Raw genomic sequence first — 17876 nt, 5'->3', positions numbered from 1 at the left:
CCGTCCGCCCCCCTCAGGCCGCTGCAGCCTCCAGGGGTGGGGGCCGAGAGGTGGTGGAGAGGAGCGGGGAGCCACCGGGGGAGGGGGCGCCGGGGAGGGGCTGGGCGGACCGAGATGAGCTAGGGCGCGACCCCCACCTCCCCGCGGACTCTGCTGGGGCACCTCTGCTCCCCCCGCGGACGCGACAAGGCCCCCTGCCTAGCTCGGGGGCGCTGGGGACCTGACCCCGCAGGCAGGCCATGGCCCAGGCTTAGTTTCACTTTTTGCTCAATTGGAGGGGAGGGCTGCAGGTGGGGCTGCAAAGGGGGTGGCGTGTGCTGAGTTTTCAGATTTGACTTTGGCGTTTGGACCAAGGCCGACTGTGAATTTCCACCATTCCAGTCAAGTGATGGGGTCAGTCAGTTATCCAAGAGCTATTTGGGGCCAGAGCCACCTTCACCCCCAGGGCCACCCCCAGGACCCTGGAAAGGAGGATTATTAGCAGTTAAAGCTACCTTGAAAAATTGTGCAGGCTTTTTTTTTTTTTTTTAACTTTGAGAGAAGTTCAGTGCAGTAGGGAAAATGCTTTTATAAATGGCTTCCTGGGCCTTTTTTTTTTTTTTTAAACACAATATGAACAGTCTTGTCGAAGGGAATTCTTGAGCAGGTAGATTCCTTTTTGTAGGAAATATGATCTTAATAGAAGGAAAATGAGGACCGCTGGCCTTCAGAGTCTGGGATGGGAAGCAGCCGCCCATCCGAGAAGTGACAGTCATCCCAGGGAGCCCAAGTCCACCACTGGTGTGCTGGTGCTGGTGGGGCCGGGTGTGGGGGCTACACCTGGAACCCCCCTGCCCCCCATGCTCCAGGTTACAGCTCTGCAGGCTGGTGATAGTCACTTAGGGGTTACTAGTCCACGCTTCTCTGCTAAAAAGGTTCGTAAGAGGTCTCAGTCAGATTCTGAACATTCTCTAATTTGATCACTTCCTTGCTGCCCCCTCCCCCTTTTCTAGACTACCCCCCCTGCGTCCCCCTCAAAGTTTTAGAATTAGCTTGTTACGGCTCACTTCTGTATCCATTACTCAGTCACCCTTAGGGATCTCCATGATTACATTGTTTAAAAGAGAGGCTACATAGGATTGATGGTCAGGATGGGAAGGGCCTCTTCTTGGCCCTGGAAGGTATGGTCGCCTTAATGTCTCAAACCAAATGTCATGTGTATGCACAGTAGCCGTGCTCAGCCGGAGCTCGCTGTTCACGCGCCCGTGTGGCCCCACCTGGGGAATCTCTACCAAGAGGTCTGGGTCTCTGCAGTAAGCTGAGGCGTGTGTGGGAGCAGGGGGCGAGGCAGGCTTGTGAGACGGTCAGGGAAGGTGCACGACGGATACTTCAGCCGCCACCAGGGAGGGTGCCCTCGGCCCTGGGCTGGCCCACGTGGCAGGCTCAGCACCGGCCTGAGTGCCCCCTGGCCCGAATGCAAGTCTGTGGGCCAGCGCCAGGAGCAAACAAAGCAGTTGTTTTATTTAGAAAGGTAGAAAGAGTGTACGCACCAAGGTGATCTGGGCTGTCCATTTTTATTCCTGCTTCCCACGTTAACTGAGATCACCCTGATATGTAGCCTGTGGCCTGTGTGCTCCCTCCAGCCTTGGAAAAGAGCGGTCTGTGAGAACAGAGGTCTCGTTACCTGCTGAAGGCTAGGTCACAGATCAGCATGGTCAGATTTAAACTAAGATCCATGGGCTCCCATCTTCTGAGACCCCACCATCTGCTGAAAGTCCATGCATTTTCATCTGGGGTCAAATCAGAGGTAGGAGGGAAATATTGAAATTCTTGTAAACAGGGAAAATAAAAAACAGAAGTTGTATTGACAAGAGCCAAATTTACTGGTTTTTTTGAAGGGGGAGGGTCTGGTTAACTTGTCCAATCACATTGTACCCCTGAAGTGCACACCTTCTGTTGACTTTCAGCCTGACTTTACATGGGAGACAGGAGAGGGCACGCTTGCGGTGTAGACCAGGTGCCCTCACTGCCAGCAGCAGCCCCCCATCACCGTCAAAATCTGGCAAGAGCAGTAGCTTCCGCCTCCAGCCCTTTCTTTCATCCCTGGCCTTGTCAGAGCTCACATAGTTTACTGGTAGAAGTTGTGGCTGATTGATATTTACAGAGCAAAGGACAGGAGTGGCTACATTTGTCCGTCTCCTTTTAAATGATTTGTGTAAGGTAAGATCTTTAGTTACTCAGTCTTACTGAGAAACTGACGTTACAGGAAGGTTGGACTGAATTTTGTAAAGCAATTGCTCAGAAATTTCACGGATTTTACTTTTGGTTAACCAAAGAATGTTTGAGGCTTTAAATGAGTTGTTTCACGTTGTAAAGCAAAATGTCTGTGACTTACTCTGTCCTTCCTAAAACTACTTTGTAATGACCTTAACATTAATCGCAAATTACTAACTTCAGCATGCTGCATTTTAGGCAAACGCATTAGTGCTTCGTGCTTGGACAGCCTGCCTTTCAGTTACTGGGAGAATTTGCCGCGTTCGGATTATCTTTGTGGACTGCACTGTGAGAGGGTGTAATCTTGGGAGGGCATCTGTGCGATCATTTGGGAGGTGGCGGGTGGGGTGGGGGGAGGCCGGCCCCCGCTCTCACTGCAGGCTGGAGTCTCACTGGCCATGGACGCTGTGGTCTGACTGCTGTCCCTTTCCGAGCGTAGCTGGGAAAGGGTCGCAGGTAAGGTACATCTTTTTTTTTTTTTTTTAAAGATTTTATTCACTTATTTGACAGAGATAGAGACAGCCAGCGAGAGAGGGAACACAAGCAGGGGGAGTGGGAGAGGAAGAAGCAGGCTCATAGCAGAGGAGCCTGATGTGGGGCTCGATCCCATAACGCTGGGACCACGCCCTGAGCCGAAGGCAGACGCCTAACCGCTGTGCCACCCAGGCGCCCCGTGGTAAGGTACATCTTTGATGCTGGTGTTGGCAGATCGAGATGTGACAGCCGGCATTCTTCCACAGGGCTCAGAACCGAGGCTGGGTGCGTGGTGGGAGCAGTGTGCCAGCGGCCGAGAGGCCTGTCCCCAGGCGACTCAGGGAGGCTGTGCGTTATTAATGTGGGTCTTCTGGATACCTTTCTGAAAGTGGGTGGGGAGTGAAATTGGTCCTCTAGAACAATCGTGATGAATTCTACCGCGAGCAGTAGTAAAAAGCTGTATGCTGCTAGGAAGTCCCTTCAGCCGGGAGTCTTTCCCCGATGGTGGGAAGCTAGTGGGGGAGCTCAGCTCTGGAGCCCTTTTCCTCTTCATCACGTTGTTGGCTGACCTGAAGACTTTATACGCGTATGCCGACACTAAAAATGTCCCCTGCCTGGTCGCTGAGGCTTTGCGTGTTGTCCTGTGACAGCAGCTACGACGACCTCTGTGAGGTGTCTCACATGCACATTATGTTGTTTGATTCTTGGAAAAGCCCCGTGAGCACAGTGGCCTCGCCCCGTTACACGGATGGAGAAACTGAGCAGGGAGGGCCTGGTGGGGGTTGCTCAGCTAGCAGATGGTGACTCTAGACATCAAAGGTTTTCTTGAATCCAAAGCACTTTGATGTTCAGAAAACTCAATGTATGAAAAATCTTCATTTTTGAAACTAAGTGGTAGGCTTCATGTAAGTAGTCATTTAAAAACTTTTTACTTCTAGAAGGTTATACTTGGTGGACTGGGGATCAGAAATCCCCATCTGAGATGATGGAAACAGATACATGCTAGATATGATGTTGCACTGGGGAAAGTCAGGTTATGCAAACTCGTGTGTGCTCGGCTGCCTTGTGCGCCTGGTGGGAGCAAGATGCAGGGCTGTCCTGGGGACGAGCGTAAGGGGTACGCCAGTGGTTGGTCCAGCACTCCACGGACTGGTTTCTACTGGAGACCACTGTCCAAGTCTAACTGGAGCCATTGAATGAATGTGCCTTTCATTAGGAGTCTGTCGACTGGTGTACCTTGCAAAATAAGGTCTAATAGCATTTTTGCCAAAACGAGCCAGAAGTCAGTTCTTAAATGGAGAGTGTGTAGGTCTGGGTGATGAAGGAAGTAGGTGCCAAAAAGAGAGGTGCAGGTTTTCTGGGAGAGGCTATGGAGGCTGAGGGGCACTGGGGCTCTGGGGGACCCTGGGGCCACCGTGCTGGCCTGACACGGTGAGAGGAGACGGGGATGCTGGAGGGCTGGGGAGGGAGAGCCTCTCATGCAGCTCTGAGAGAGTCTCAGCTGGGGGGAGTCTGGCTGGGACTGCCCCCACCCTGGGATCCCGGTGCCCCTCAGACCCAGCTGTGTGTGGAGGGCACATTGCCACTGTGCGGCCGGTTCTCTCTCCCTCTAGGGCTGTCTGAGTGTCCAAGCCCCATGACCGCCTCACAGACAGCGTTTAATGACTTCCACAAAAGTGGAAGGATGTGGCAAAAATAATCTTCCAGTGTTAATAATTGCATGGCATGGTAGTGTTTTGGTTTTGTTTTAGAAAAAGCCCTGAGGTCATGGCAGGTCTTTGCCGGACCCGGTGGTGAGCTGGTACCGGACAGCAAAGTGTCCGGTGCTAGGAAGGAACCAGGGGCTTCCAGGGTTGTGGAGTTCAGAGCGCACACGTTAGCACACGTTAGTGGTTGTTTTCAGTTGTGAGTTGAGGTGTGTACCGCTGTAACCTGGGTTCTGGCATGTGTTAGAAAGCGCAGTGGCGGCCTGCAGTTCGCCCCTGGCTCCGGGCTGGTGCGCTGCTTTCCTGGAGCTCCAGCTGCTTTGTGCTCTTCGCTTCCTTTCTTTCTAGTGTAGGGAGTTATTGGGTACGAACATTTCTTTTTTGGTAAATAAAACTACATAAAAGTTGTGAACACAAATTCTGACAGAGACCAGGCAGGAACAGGAGCCAGGGGAAATGTAGGTGTGAGACAGGCGGATGGCTACGTGGACAGAAGTGATGGCCAAGACCTCTTCTCTCATGTGTGCTCGCAGGACCCCCAGCACCGACCCCCAGCCAGCATGACCCCAACACGGACCCCCAGACACTCACCCCTAGCACTGAGCCCTCACCCCTAACACTGACCCCCAGCACTGAGCATTGACCCCCAGCACTGACCTCCAGCACTGAGCATTGACCCCCAGCACTGACCTCCAGCACTGAGCCCCCACCCCTAACATTGACGCCCAGCACTGAGCATTGACCCCCAGCCCTGGCCCCCAGCACTGAACCCTCACCCCCAGCACTGACCCTCCAGCACTGAGCACTGACCCTTGGCCACTGAACCCCAGCCAGCGTGAACCCCAGCCGACATGGCCAGGTAGATGCAGGACTAGAGGAAGTAGATCTTTGGTCCCCTGGACAAGGCAGAAATCTGGGGTTTTGTATGCAATTATTTATTTGCAACAAACTGTAGACCAAATAAAAAATGTTGCTGCCCGAATTCAGCCTATAGGTTACAATTTTTACAACATCTAGTCTAAAACATTTGTTTAATTTTTGAAATAAAGTAACTGAGCTAACGAGGACAAAATCCATGAGAAGCAAAAACACGGATAACAGAAATCTAAGGTTTCACGTGCAGATGAAAACCAAAAATGTCCATCCATCTCAAGCATGGCTGCTGGGAGCAGGGTGGGGGTTCTCTGACAGCGCATGGAGGGGAAGAGAAGGTGGCACCAAGAGTCCGTGTCCGGCAGGGAACGGGAACCCCACGTGTCTCCACGTGCTTGCAGGAGGCCCTCCTCAAGTCTGCGAAAAATGTTTACAAACTGTGCCTGAATGCTCGCGGGACAGCACCCCTAATTCCGACCTGTGTCTTTGGACCCCCCTCGGGCGCTGGCGTGCTGCGGGTGCAGCCACGGGGGGCGGGGGGGCGAGGCTCGGGCACGGGAGTGCGCCTGGCGGCCCCGCCGATCCTCAGACGCGGGTCCCACGCTGCCTAACCACCAGCCGCCGGACTGGGGTGCACGTGCTGGCGAACACTTGACACTGCCGTCAGTTCTCGCAAGGGGAATGGACGCGACACGCGCTGCCCAGCTGTGGCCTTGGTTGGCGCTGCCCGCCTGGCGCTGCTGAGCCCCTCCCCACACGGCCTGGCCGCGCCTGTTCCCGTGCTGAATGCCTTGGCAGGCTGTCCTCTGCGGTCCCGTGCCACTGTTTCCTGTGTGCCGTCACGTGTGTGCCTCCGGCTCCTCCCAGCTGCGGCCTGTCTTCTTACTTTATTCTGATGAATAGAAAGGCCTGATTTCCTATGCATTCATCCATCTTCCCTTTTCTGGGTGATGCCTTTTGCACGTGGCGAGGAGCCCTTCCCCGCCCTGGGGGACTCCTGTGCGCTCCGCATTCTCTTGTGTGGGTTCTGAGGTTTGCCTCCCACCCGGAGGCCCCTCATCCCTCTGGAGCCGACTCCGTGCGCGGCTGTCCCCATGGGAGTGCCCCTGGTCCACAGCGCGGCCCTCTCCCCCGGCCCAGCTGGTGGCACTGCGGCCACGTGTCCGGGCCCTCCGTGTGGTTCTCTGTCCGTCTGGTCTGCGTGTCCGTGCTCATCCTTCCTGCGGGGTCTCAGGAGCCCCCGGCCATTCCTGCTCTTGGCTTTTCTCTGTTAGGAGTTAAAGTCGGCATCTTGGGGCGCCTGGGTGGCACAGCGGTTAAGCGTCTGCCTTCGGCTCAGGGCGTGATCCTGGCGTTATGGGATCGAGCCCCACATCAGGCTCCTCCGCTATGAGCCTGCTTCTTCCTCTCCCACTCCCCCTGCTTGTGTTCCCTCTCTCGCTGGCTGTCTCTATCTCTGTTGAATAAATAAATAAAATCTTTAAAAAAAAAAAAAGGAGTTAAAGTCAGCATCTGAAGTCTCACGAAAAACTGTCAGCATTTTGACTGAAATGGCACAGACTGTGTAGATCAACTGGGGGATGTTTTCGCTGTCACGGTCTGGTCCTCCTGCGTGAACACGGCCTGTGTGTCGTTAATGTAGATCGTCCGTGGCTTCCCGTGCGGCCCCCCTCGTTCCTCAGCCTGCCTCACAGTCCACACTTAGTTTACTCCCAGGGGCCCTGATGACTTCGGTTGCTTTTCTAAGCGGCATTTTTAAATTTTGTTTTTTATTAACATTTTTTTCTAAGTCCTTTTTGGTGTTGAGCAGAAGTGCGTTTGATTTTGGGTATTGCCTTGATAGCCCGTCACCTTGCCAATCTCCAGTCCCGTCATTTATTTGTGGGTGTTTAGGGTTTTCTTTCTTTCTTTCTTTCTTAAGATTTATTCATTTGAGAGAGAGAGATTGTGAGTGGGGGGAGGGGCCAAGAGAGGGAGAGAGAGAATCCCAAGCAGATGCCCCACTGAGCACGGAGCCTGACACGGGACTCGATCTCACGACCCCGAGATCATGACCTGAGCAGAAACCGAGAGTCGGGTGCTTAAACGCCTGAGCCAGCCAGGTGCGCCCCTCCCTGTTTTAGGATTTTCTGTGTGGACATCCTGTCATCCGGGAATGGCGATGGCTTTGTCTCTTGCTTGTGCCTTCTTGTTTCACGGCCAGGCCGGGGCCTTCGGGACAGTGTTGCGTGGAAATGTGACAGGGCGTCCTGGTTTTGTTCCTGATTTTAGGGAAATACTACTGTTTCCCCTTCCGCTGTTGGCACAACAGCTAAGCAGTTCCAAATCTTAGTTCTTCTTTTTATTTTTTAGCGGGGGGCCAGAGGGAGGGAGAATCCCAAGCAGACTCACCGCTGAGCCAGGAGCCCGTTGCGGGGCTTGATCCCACGACCCTGAGATCATGACCTGAGCCGACCCCAAGAGTTGGACGCTCACCCGACATTCCCCCCCCCCGGCGCCCCCCCCCATCTTAGCTCTGAGTCCTCCGTAGCTCTCCCTGGGATCTGAGGTGGGAAGACAACGAAAAATAAAGAGAGAGAGTGAAGACTCATCTGCACATCAGGGAGACGTGGAAATGAAGCCCCAGTGAGGTGCTGGCCCCCACCAGGGGCTGTGACATGGAAAGGCTGCAGAGACCCAGTGTTGGGGAAGGTGTGGAGCAAATGGGGGGCCTCGTGGAGTTGACCACGTGGTGGGACCTGCCCAGGAGGGGGTTCAGTCCTGTGTGTGCACCAGTATGTGAACATCAGGACCCCCGTGCGGGATGTCCCGGCAGCCGTGTTCTAAATGCACAAACCCTGGAAATGCTCTGAATGCCCATCTCCAAAGAACATGAAGAGGGAACTTCTGGAATAGTCACACAGTGGGGAGAGAACGAAGCTGTTACACGTGCAAGCACATGTGTGTGGACCTCACAGGCATGCCAGGCAAAGGTGCACACGCCTGGTTCTGTTCACACGAAGCACAGCGCCGCCGGAGGCTGTCTGGCAGGGCAGGGACGTGCACGGGCTCCTCGGGGCGCTGCACCGTTTCTCCCTCGAGCCACGTGTTGTTGCATGGGTGTGTGTGGTGCATATAAGTGTAAGCAGCACTCTTGTGATGTGTGCACTTTCCTGTGTGTATATTATACTGAAATCAAAAGTTTTGAAAAAGAGTCAATGAGAAAATTATAGAGACAGAAGGCAGGCAAAGGAATCCAACAGATGTATCATCAGTGAACTGAAGAGCCTGACCAGGAAACCCACACGGTGCGGCCTCCAGTGACGCTTCGAAAGTTTCTGTGGCTGGAGAGACCGGCGGGGTACTGAGCACCTGCACCGCCTGGAGCCTGACCCGGGAGGGGCGACAGAGACCCGGCCCACAGACCTTCCCGGGGCACCTGCTGTGCGTGGTCCAGAGACCGTGCATGTCAGGGAGAAAAGAGCAGGCGGCTCACTGTAGGCTGGGGGTGGGGGTGGGGGTCTCAGGAGAGAACACGGGGACCGTGGACTTGTCTGGACACACGGTGCTTCCAGGGCTGACCAGGAAAACGCCAGCCAACCATGAGGGGATGGTCAGCTCGTGCATGTGCCCGCGGTGGTGGCAGGAGGGTGGCACGCAGCTATGATGGTGACGAGGGCCATCCGGCTGGTGCGGGCAAACTAAGGGTGAGCGGGCCTGCCTAGTGGACAGTGCCCAGTGGCAGGCAGCGTGCTTTGGGTGCCCAGGGACTCCGAGGTGCCATTGGCCCCAGCCAGGAGTGACACGGGCTGCAGGGTCCCACATCCCGGAGTGGGACGCACCCTACCCCGGAGGCTCCTCACAGTCACATGTGACCAGGGCGTCAGCCACGCTCCTGGCACACAAGCTCCAGGTACCTTTTGCTGGTGTGAAGTGCTGGCCAGGGTTAGGCAGGGGCACGGCCCAGGGGCCCGTCTCTGGGGGCTGGCTGGCTTCCTGTCCCCCAGGGGAAGCTCCGAACCATGAACATGGGGTGGGGGAGAGAGGTGAGAACACCTTTTCAAGCTGTCCTATTGGATGATGACGTACCGGGAGGGGAGTCAAGAGGTCAGCGGTTCCTTTGCATGGGGGGGCCGGGGGACAGCGTGGCAGGGGCACTGACATTAATATACCTCCTTGGGCGATGTCACCTGTCCCAAATGGTGAAGTTACAGAAACAGAGATTGCTTATTTTTCTGTAGATGCCCCCTTTCAGCTTAAGAAAGTCGTCTTGTTTCTAAGAATATTTTGCTGAAAATGTTTTACAAAGACTTCTGCATGTATTAGGCAGATCACGTATGATTTTTGCATTTATCTGTTAATTTGGTGAAGTACCTGAGTCCTTCTTTGCCTTTACCCCAGCTCAGCCGCGCTGTATTATTTCTGCTACGTTACTGTGGTTCGCTGGTGGGTAATATTTTGCATGGGATTGTCTGCACCTGTGTTCAAAGTGAGTTTGGCTTATAATTGTCGTTTATCACATCCTGTCCTCATGTGGTCTGGCGTCTGGATGAAGCCAGTGTCCTGACTTGAGTTGGCCGGTGTTGCCCCTCCCTGTGCTGTAGGTAGGGCTTCTATAAGACCAGGGTCGTGTGTTTCATGTGGTTTCTTGGTCCCGGCCTGGCCTCTGTGTGGATCCGTGATGACGTCCTGGTTCTTCTCGTTAAGAGCTGCGGATCTGTCAGGGTTTCCAGTCCTGTCTGAATACAGTTTGGTAGCTTCTTTTTCCAGGGCATAACCTGCATGTGTTCGCTGTCGCTGTGTCACAAGTGACACCAGCCCGCATCATCCCCCTGCTTCCGTGGTCCAGGGGTCCGGGCTCTCACAGGCTGCGAACAAGGTCTTACCCGAAGGTTCGACTGAAGGCTCCCTTCCAAGTTCACTCCTGTGTTATTGTCGGACGCAGCTTGTTGCCAGTGGTGGTTCTGAGCACAGAGCGGACGGCAGGAAGGAAGTCCTGGTGTTGGGAAGCCTCATCCCAGACGTGGCCCGCCGTGGCTTGCCTTGAGCCCCTTCCGTGAGAAGCTGTGACGAGGGGGTTGCGCAGGGCTGTGACCCATGGGGGTCATCTCGGGGCTCTCCGCCACGTTACCCATTTCATTCACATTTTCCATTTCTTGGTGCAAGGGTCATAGTGTTTTCTTGGTTTTCAAATCTCTGACATTAAATTTCCTTTCATTTCTAAAATTGTTTCTGCTTTTCTGTTTTCTTGACTCATCTTAGTGCAGGTTTCTCTCCATTACTTTATTCCCGTGGATGAAGAGCCCACGGTCGGTTGGGCTCAGCCCTGCAGCTCCTGTCTTCCCCGACGTCACTCCTCGCCACGCTCCTTGGGTTTATTCCCGTGTCTCTTTCTAGGTTACTGAGTTGACTCATTGTTATTTTTTTATTTTCGTGACTTTTTCTAAGCACAGCTTCATAATTTTCAGACTTGATTTCTGTCGTCAGCCTTTCGGGCTCCCCCCTGCTCTGCTGCGTGCCATGTGTTTGGGCTGCGGTACGCTCACTGCTCGGTCTAAGCACTTTCAGATGTCCTTGTTCTCCTGTGACCTGCGAGTGAAACAGAAGGAGCTTTTACTTCCTAAATGCTTGGCGATTTGAGGTCACATTTTTATTACTGGCTTCAGCTCCAGCGCCTTGTGGGCAGAGGCCACGGTGTGTGTGGCACTGAGTGTCCGGCCGTTTTGGAGACTTGGATGGTGTCACGTCACCATGCTCTGGCCGACGTGGTGGCCGCCCCGGGAGTCGGTCGGCCTGCCAGCTGGCCTCCCGTGCCAGTTCTCTCAGGCAGCTCTGTGCTCCCTCCCTCTGGCGGTGTTCCGACTCACTGCGGGGGGGCTTTCTTCTAACTCATCCTGCTTTGGATTCCATGTGCTTCCTGGAGATAAAGTGTTGTCTGTTTTCATAATTCTGGAGAAATTCTGGCCGTTAGTTTGTTGAGTACTGCTTGACTTTACTGCACTGTCCTCCAGCATCTTCTCCCTTGTTTGTGCTTTTTCTCTTTCTCTTTTTTTTAAAAGATTTAATTTATTTATTTGTCAGAGAGCAAGCTCACACAAGCAGGGGGAGCAGCAGAGGGAGAAGCAGGCTCCCGCGGAGCTGGGAGCCAGGTGCAGGGACTCGATCCCGGGACCCCGGGGTCATGACCTGAGCCAGAGTCAGACGCTCAACCGAGCCCCCCAGGCGCCCCCGTGCTGCTGCTCTTTCTGTCATTTTGTGCTGTGCCCTGGGCGGTTTCTTCAGGCCCCCAGCTCTGCCTTCTCCCCGGCCTTGTCTGCTGTGGAAACAGCTCATGAAACTTTCCGTTCTCTTTGGGGCGCCTGGGGTCTCTGTCAGTTAGGCGTCCGACTCTTGATTTCGGCTCAGGTCATGATCTCAGGGTCGTGAGATTGAGCCCCGCGTTGGTTGGGCTCTGCCCTTGGCGGGGAGTCTGCTTTGAGATTCTCTCTCTCCCTGTCCCTCCCTGCCTCCCCCCCACCCGTGTGCACATGCACGCACGCTCCCTCTCTCGCACTCAAATAAGTAAATCTTTAACAAACAAACTTCTCTTCGGTTCCTTCCAGATCTACTGCTCTTCTTGCTGGCATTCTGTTCCTTGCATGGATTTTGATTTCCTGTTATCTCCAAACGCTGGCTGTACAGCCACTACTAATATCAAACTAATAGTGACGGTGACGATAATCACAATGGCACCAGGGTGTGCGTTCCTGAGGCTTGAATTCCACCACTTGTTGGGCTCTCTCTCACTCCCAGAAGCCAGTCTCTTGTGTAAATTTGCACTGTGGGCTGACGTTCAGGTGAGCCTGTCCGTAGGTTCCCGCAAGTCTCCCTGGAGAGGCTCTGCTGCCGCCAGAAGCCCCGGAGTGGGACTGATCTGGGACTGTGTTAGGTTAATTTTTCTTTCTTTCTTTTTTTTAAGATTTATTTATTTGAGAGAGAGAAAGAGACAGAGAGAGGGAGGGAGTGCACCAGTGTGGGAGGGGCAGAGGGAGAGAATCTCAAGCAGACTCCTGGCTGAGCTCAGAGCCTGACGTGGGGCTTGATCTCACGACCCTGAGATCACGACCTGAGCCGAAACCAAGAGTCAGACCCTTAACCACCCAGGTGCCCCAGGTCAGTTTTCTGGACTCAAGCGGACTTCTAAAGACATCACTGTGACTCATAAGGTCTGCCGATGGTGGAGGGGGAGAGAACGTCCAGACTTGGGTGTATGCAGTGACTGAGGTCACCTGGGAAGACAAATGTGCTCTTGGGGAGTCGAGCCAAGAAGACCCTCCCTCCCCAGCTCGTCCTTGTGAAGCGCTGTAACGAGTTTCAGACGCAGTTGCAAATGTGGCTCGGAATTTGTTCTCAGTGACCTCGGCCTTCTGCTGACTTCCTGCCATCCATCCACCTGAGCTGATCCCTGCTGTTTTAGAACAGCGAAGTCACCATGCACACAGCTTCGTTCAGGTGGGGCGTGTTTGTCGCTAAGAGCCGCCATCCACGTGTGGTGCGTGGTACATGCAGGGACTGCAGGCGTTTGAGAAAAGATGACGCTAACATCAGCATGGGGATGTCGCACGTGTAGATTTCGAAACTAGAATCTAAATGGGAAGGAAAGCCTATTCGGTGTCTAGACCGGAGTTATTCTCAGGGCTCGTCTGGGCCTCTCTTCACGCTCTGTGGTGACCCCCCCCCAGCTCTGGTTCCCAGGCCCGCACATTCTGCCACACACCGTGCATTGCCTCTCACGTGGGCTCTGGGAGCTCAGTGGGTCCTTCCTGTCTGTCCATTGTGCCAGCACCCACAACCCTTCCTCCGTCTCCCCAGGCCCTGCTGGGGACCCCCTTTCCTCCGTGTCCCTCACTCTCCCCCAGCCACTCACCGGTGGAACCCCCTGCTTCCAGCCCCACCACCCTCCCTCCGGGTGGGCCACTCTGGGTTACTCCAGTGAATTCACTCCCGTGCTCCCTCTGCTCTAATCCCCTGCAGTGACCCCTCCCACTTATGCCCACCGCCCCCTCCTCACACCCTGCTCCGGCTACACCTGACTCAGGCCTTCACACACCTTCGTGGAGACCACTCTCCCGTCTTTGCCTGGTGAGTTCTCCGGCATCCTTTACCCTGGCTGTCACTTTGCTAGCGAGCCTTCCCCTACCCCGAGTCTGAGCTAAGACGCACACGCGCACTTGCTTCTAACACGGTCACGCCTGGCATGCTGTCCTTGTGGCCCACTTCCTTTAGCCCACGTCGTATTGCTGACCTTTGCCGTTTGCCTTATCATTGGGTAAAGACCATGGAGGTTGGTCTTGACTCCACTGGGTATGCAGCCGGCGCATACTGTGGAGGCACTTCGGAAAGGGGTGCCTACATCATGTGCCACATGCGTGCGGGGAAGCGCTGTCTGTGGGGCGGTGTCCGCGGGTCTCGGCTGGGCTGCCCCCGGGACCAGAGCGCGTAGAAGGTGACTCAGGCTGGCGGGCGCCTCCTGGAGACGGGGGAGCGAGAGTAGAAAGCAGGGTCGAGCTCCGCACGGCTTGTCCCCAGGGGCCGCGGGACCAGCATCGGGCATGTCTGTCCGCGGATGTGGCTCCTCCCCGCTCCCCCCCGTGCGCCGGAGCTTGGGCAGCGGGTGGGTTTTGTCCATGGTCACAGAAGCATGGGGCGTTACAGGGGAGCGGCTCGCAGGGTCCCAGCGTGTCTGTGGAGCCCAGCGGAGGCTGTTCTGCCAGCCCACACCAGAACGGGGTGTCTGTGTGTCGTCCCAGAGCAGGGTGACGTGTCAGTGCCAGCTTCTGATTTTCTTTGCCACTGAATCATTTCATGGCTCAGCAAATCCCAGAGTAGCGTCTTTTCTTCCTGAAAGCCACCAATGTGACAGGAGCAGGGCCTGCTCGCTGTTGAGGTCCCTGGGTGGCAGGTGCATGGCTGCTTGGAGGGGACAGGAAGGGCACCTGTCCCTCTGCTCGCGGGGTTCTGATGCTGCCGGTCTGGTGCTCTGGGAGCCGCTGGACACAGCGGGTCGTGGGGCCACGTGGGCCCTGAGCGTCTGGTGCTGTGCGCACGGCTCCCAGGGCTGTGGCCTGTTTGCTGTGGGCATGGTTCCCTTTTGTCACAATTTTGCTTATTACTGTTTGTGGGTGTGTAGGTCACATCTACGCCTGTGGGTTTTTGCAGATGAACCTGGAAATGTGCAATCACACAGATGGTAGGACAGGTTTAGTTAACAATAGTGACCTTATCTCCGCTCATACCTCCACCAGGGAAGGGAGGCCACAGGCCCGTGGTAGAGAGGTGCCAGGCCTCCCCTGTGTGCAGACACGAGGGGAGCAGGCAGCGGTCACCCACATGTTTCGGGTGTGACACGTGTGACACTTAGCAGTGTGTTGTCCGTGCACAGCTGGAAAGATTGTTTCCAGGGCTGATGGTCTGATGGCAGAGTTCACCCTCCTGAGACGGTGGGCGGTGGGGGGCGGGCAGGGAGAGAGAGAATGGAAACGAGCGAGAAGCGTCTTATGAATGAGACTGTTACGGTGAGTTTGTTAGTTTGTTAAGTGCCACTGTCCACGTAGCTTAAGTAGCAGGCGTGTTGGGTCCGCAGCTCCGGGAGGCTAGAAGTCTAAACCCAGGTGTCCGTGGGGCTGGTTTCCTCTGGGGGCCGGGAGGGAGGTTGTGTCCAGGCCTCGGTTCTTGCTTTGCAGACGACGGTCTTCCCCATCCCTCCACGTGGTGCCTTTCCTACATGTATGTCTGTGTGTCCTTAGATTAAGGCCCACCATGGGGACCTTGTCTTCACAAGCTACGTCTGCTATGACCCTATTTCCAGATGTGGCCTCTTTCTGAGGCCCTGGGGGTCAGGCCCTCAGTGTGTGAATCCGGGCAGGACATCATCCACCCATAACAGTAAGCTATCTTTATTTGCCAGGAGCTCTTGTAAAGCCCTGATTACCGTCGGGATTTCAGGGGATTAGAAGGGAACTGCTCGGCCCTGTACCGTGAAGTGCATTCTAGTCGAGACCTGTTGTGCCAAGCACACGCTGGTGGCGGCAGTCTGTGCGTGGCCCCCAGCCTCCGAGCTCGTGTGGGAGCGTCATCCCAAAAAGTGTGTTTCCTTTTCCCTGAGCGGCGGCGTCCTTGCTGGTGGGTGGTGCTGGCAGTGGTCGTGGACCCTCTGGGGTCCGACGGGCTGCACCCGGCTTGGTGTCCACGTGGGATCCTGCCTTGCATCACGTGACTCCTCTCGTCCCACCTCCCACCGAAGTCACCACGAAGAGGCTTCGTGCCTGACGGCGAATGCCGGCATCACTGGGGACGCGGACCCTGGGAAGTGACGGCTCGCAAGGTCCAGGCCGTGGCCAGCAGCTGACTGCCCAGGCTGAACAAGAGCAGGTTGAGGAAAAGAAGAAACTGGAAAAGGGAACGATGATAATTACTCATCATTTACTCTTTGTCATTTATGATGCACTTATTTCCAGAAGGTGATTGGTTTCCTCTTCTCCTTCCAAATTTTGTATTTAATAATTTTATCTAATTTCTGTTCTGTAACTTGTGATTAGATTGTATGTCCTAGAACGAGTTGGCTTTTTTTTTAAATCAGGAAATACTTTAGGAAAAACCCACATAAAACATCGACCCCCCTACCACTCAGCAGTGGAGGAAGTAATTCATCCTCCTGGAGACGCTTGAAGCACAAGGACTGCAGAAACCTGAGGCTCTGACAACCGTGGGAATGGGAACGGGGGTGGGGGCAGGACAACCCTGAGAGCGTCCCGTCAAAAAAGCTTGTGCTGCCTGAGACGGCGCCTGGGGCCACACCTCACGGGTCCACTTCCCCCGGGGGCCACGCTCGGGGTGTGCCCACTCTGAATTCAGATGTGCTGTCACTGTGAAAGGCGCATCCATTCAAAGATTTAGTATAAAAAAAGAAAATGTAAGATATTTCATGAATGTTCTTTCATATGGATTAGAAGTTGAAATGATAATATTTTGGATTAATTGGGTTAAATAAAATATGACTACATGATTTTTGTCTGTTGTGGCTTTTTTAATGTGGCTGCTAGAGAATATAAAGTTGAAAGTGTGGCTTGCATCCGTGGGCCATGTCATGTTCCCACTAGATGGTACTGGTCACGATTCTCGGGAGCTTTGTAGGGTGGGGGAGGCTGCGTGGGGCCCTGGGCAGCCCCTCATCTCTGGAACGTGCAGCCCCAGACAAGTGCGTCGGGGCTAACGTGTAAGAGTCTACCTGCCGGACCCCATGCCTCCTTTGTGCAAGTGCGCTTGGTCCACGGAAAATGCTCACAACAGGGTCTGCAAATACCAAGCTCCCAGTGAGTTTGCTGTTATCGTTACTAGAATATCCTGTCATGGCTCCTTTACAGTGTAGACATGGATTGCGTAGATTGTCCACACCCAGAATTTTAAAAGTCTGTGTGTTCCACTGTGGAAATGCTTGGGCCTGTCTATACTAGAAGACAGAGTGGCCCGCCCTTGCCTGTGGCAGGTGTGGCTGAGAGAGGCAGGGGGGTGGGAGCCCCACGCCTCCCCGGGGTTGTGCTGGGTTGACAAGGCAGAGTGGGTCTTTCTGGGTGTATCTCGTAGGTGGCTGCTTTCCTGGAACGTTCTGTGTGGAGACCTCCATCCCGGAGGGCCACCGGGCCAGAGGGCCAGCCGGTGGTCCAGGCCACCTCTGTGCTGTGTCCTGGCTGGGCTATGGGAAGCTACCATCCAGCTTCTCCGGTCACCTCTGGCCTTGGGGCTTTAGAGACAGCAGGCCGGCCGCCAAGTTGCATCCCATGCCCAGGCCCCGGACGTAGGCTCTCCCTTGTCGTGTGGACCTTGCGTGCCTGTGCCACGGAAGCAAACACCAAGTGGCTGTGCGGCCAGCCAGGGCTGACACTGGCCTGAGGGCCACACCCCACGAAGGCACGAAGACATAGTGGCCCTCGTCTGTGGTGAAGTCTCCCACGTAGATACTTTAGGGGAGAAGCATCAGGTTGCTCTGGACTGGGAAGCTGTGACACAGAGAAGGTTGTATCTTTCTCCCTCCAGGCTGGTGACTCAGGAGGATGAGGTTCTGGGACCCTGGAGTCCTGGGCACCTGGACAGCGCCAGGACAGTGAGGCCAGCAGACCACAAGCTTGCGGCCTGAGGTCCCTGGACTCCACCGGCCTGGTTTTGGGGTCTGCGTGCTGTGTCCTCTGCTAAATGCCTCCAGGAGGGACAGCTGGGTCCTGGGGACTTTCTTCCCATCAGCCTTTGGCTCTGTCTCCTGAAAGAGGCACCCCTGACCAGTTGGTCACCACTGTCCCCAGCATGCGTAACCCTGTTTCAGAGCCTTCATGAACATCCCAGAATAGTCCCCAGGGCTGGGGGCCAGGTCCCAAGTGCAGCTGGTGCCCCCTCCCTCCCTCCCCCTCCATCCCCCCACTCCGTCCTTCCCCCTCTTTCTCTGTCCTGGGAACGTTGGAGTGCGGGTGACCTGGGTAGTGCCTTTCTGAGTCAGTGCACTTGCAGCAATCCCCTCCCCGGTCTCAGCTGGAGATCACACTGTGGCGAGTGCCCCCAGCC

At 55.1% G+C, this 17876-nt stretch overlaps 1 protein-coding gene across 1 annotated transcript in view; it reads left to right on the top strand.

Moving 5' to 3' along the window:
• The first annotated feature begins 2595 nt into the window (after positions 1-2595).
• AGPAT3 (1-acylglycerol-3-phosphate O-acyltransferase 3) overlaps positions 2596-17876 on the top strand; it is a 90260-nt gene continuing 74979 nt past the window's right edge. Inside the window, exon 1 of the mRNA XM_034654918.1 lies at positions 2596-2709. The gene's annotated coding sequence lies outside the window, so the exon portion shown is untranslated. The remainder of the gene's footprint in view (positions 2710-17876) is intronic.

Source organism: Ailuropoda melanoleuca, chromosome 1 (genome assembly GCF_002007445.2).
Source record: "Ailuropoda melanoleuca isolate Jingjing chromosome 1, ASM200744v2, whole genome shotgun sequence".
NCBI classification, from domain to species: Eukaryota; Metazoa; Chordata; class Mammalia; order Carnivora; family Ursidae; genus Ailuropoda; species Ailuropoda melanoleuca.
Note: the sequence above shows the minus strand (reverse complement) of the source record. Positions and strands in the feature narration are given on the sequence as shown.